The following is a 2,530-nucleotide window of genomic DNA, read 5'->3' on the forward strand; positions in this document are numbered from 1 at the left end:
TTGGTTCTCAAATGATTGATCCATACAATTTGATGAACCGTTAAATTCAACACATATTTTTTGTGCTGATTCCTTTAAAACTAAAATTATTTACCAACATATTATAATACTTTGTTTAAAATTAAAATATAACACTCATAAATTATTTAAACTTAACTATTTTGTAAACAATAACGGGTTTCTGTAATATTATGTATTTTAATACTTTGAAAAGCATTATAAAATTTGTTTTCGTTTATCATCTATACAAGACAGCCTTAAGCCTCAAAACTTTTATTTTAATCTTAAGAGGTTCATCGTGGATTTAGTATTTTATGTATCAAAAACAAAATTATTGTGAATGTACCTGTAGATAATAAAAAAAAAATAATGGATTTTATAAGACAATAAATTAATCCCTGTTGATTTATGAACATAAACTTTATATAATTATTTTTATTTTTATAGTACCGTCATGCTGCAGTAACAAAATATCCAACAAGTGCTGTTAATTCGAAGAAAATGTGACTCAACGTGTGACATAAAAAGTGAAAAAAAATTTTGAAAAATTGTTTTTACATTATAATATCTAATATATTTTATTACATTTTACAAAAATAACAGTTTCTATAATTTTAAACAATATATATTTATTAATTGTTTTGCTAATGCTAAACCATAACTTTTTTATTTTTATTTGAAAGTAAAAAATGCAATATTAATAAATATATTATTAATTTTTAAAGGTTATTTTTCTTTCTATATTCATTCCCTAAATTATTAATTGTCTATGAACATTTTTTTATGTGTATATTATATAAGTGGTACTTGAGTCCCCACAAAATAATCTTAAATTTAAATTATGTGTTTACATGTGAAACGTATTCATTACTATCGAGTCCCTACTATACAATAATGAAAATCTTCAATTTTATGATTTTTGTGAAAATTCTAAAATATTCTAATTTTCGGGGCATAAGAATAAGCGAATATAAAACTCGGTGATAACGTCATATAAAAAAGTACGATTAATAATAATTGCTCTCCGATAATTAAAATTTATAAAAAAAAATTTACGACAGTCAATATCAATAAAACATAAAATTAGTTTGATGTGTTACTTTTTTGTCTTATATCGAACACGCAACATATGATTTATAAAAAAAATACCAGTGAGCCTCCGACTAATCGAAGAATACACAGCCAGGGAGATGATATCAACGTTGAAATCGTACTGTACACGAATAGTTATAGTTACTATACATAGGTATACAACCGCGGTTATATGCGATTATACACTTAAATACCACTATAATGCGTGAAGGACTGTGGGAACGTGTAAGACCCGAATACATTAAGGGCAATCAAAATATACTCACTCAAAATTCTGTCGTCTCCGCGTAATCCATTCACGAGAACAATAATATAATATATTACATCGACGGCGGCGGCGAGGAAAACGTAATAAAAAAACGAACAGACCGACCAGTTCGCGACGAGCGTATAAACAATATAATATTCTCAAAAGCGAACACGCGGCGATATTATTGCGCGAGCGAGATTAAAGACGACGATCGGAAACAAAAATGGTATTTTCTAATAACAATACGTATTTCCGCAACGGGACGGAGATCACGTCATACGCAGTGGTACAGAGGGGGGGGGGTTCGTTTGCGGTGTCGGGTGGTCGGAAACGAACGAGAAATAAAAACGAAACGAATCCGTCGACGACGGCGACGTGAGGAATACGGACGAGGAAAAAAATTTATCGCGAGAGAGAGAGAGTGAGAGAAGAGAGTTGAACTGACGCGAGATGAACTGGTGTTAAAAAGGCGCGCACACTGGAGCGGCGGCGGCGGTGGCGGTAGTCGCGAACGACGCGGGCGGCACACACAGACTGAACTCGAGCGAGACGACTACGGCGGTGGCGGCGTTTTGTATATCGCGAGTGTGTATGTGTGTGCGTGTGTGCGTACCCATACATCCTGTTGCGCCGGCCACGCGCGTCCACGCACGCGCCAAATTTTCGTCGGCCGATCGTCGGTGGGTCCCCGAGAACACAAGCCAGGAGACGACACTACACAATGTGCACGCAGAAGCAAAGCGCGTAGATGCACGCACATGACACTGGTCACTGTACCCGTGACATATTAGATAGGTATATCATCGCAGTATTTTCATACGCATCCTCCGCTCTTTACTTCGCCTATATCGTAGTTATCCACTTCTTATTGGCTGTCAATCATATACATATATATATAACATAAAACAAAATCAACCAATGAAAAGTAAAGAACTACGACATAGGCCGGAGATGAAGGAGATGCGTATCTACTGCGCAAAATCAGTACAACTGCGATGATACCTATCTAATTTTTCATGACTGTACCTATGTGTATAGGTAGGGGTATGTGAAATATCATTAGAACGTGGACCACTGCAGGTCGGTGGTATTACGTGTTTGCAGTGGAGTGCGACGGACGGATCCCTTTCGCTGGCGATTCGGACTCTGTGTGCATATTTTGAATTGATATCGAAAAAATATACATAA

The 2,530-nt window shown here is 35.3% G+C and overlaps 1 protein-coding gene across 5 annotated transcripts in view; it reads right to left on the minus strand.

Annotated features, from left to right (window-relative positions):
• The window catches only part of LOC100166077 (voltage-dependent T-type calcium channel subunit alpha-1H), a 459,662-nt gene extending 457,767 nt beyond the window's left edge, over positions 1-1,895 (minus strand). For 3 of the 5 annotated variants that reach the window (XM_029488267.1, XM_029488266.1, XM_016804685.2), the window contains exon 1: positions 1,359-1,895. The gene's annotated coding sequence lies outside the window, so the exon portion shown is untranslated. The remainder of the gene's footprint in view (positions 1-1,358) is intronic. The other 2 variants (XM_029488269.1, XM_029488268.1) reach the window with 1 other exon arrangement.
• Between the last annotated feature and the right edge of the window lie 635 nt (positions 1,896-2,530).

This window comes from Acyrthosiphon pisum, chromosome A1, assembly GCF_005508785.2.
Source record: "Acyrthosiphon pisum isolate AL4f chromosome A1, pea_aphid_22Mar2018_4r6ur, whole genome shotgun sequence".
NCBI classification, from domain to species: Eukaryota; Metazoa; Arthropoda; class Insecta; order Hemiptera; family Aphididae; genus Acyrthosiphon; species Acyrthosiphon pisum.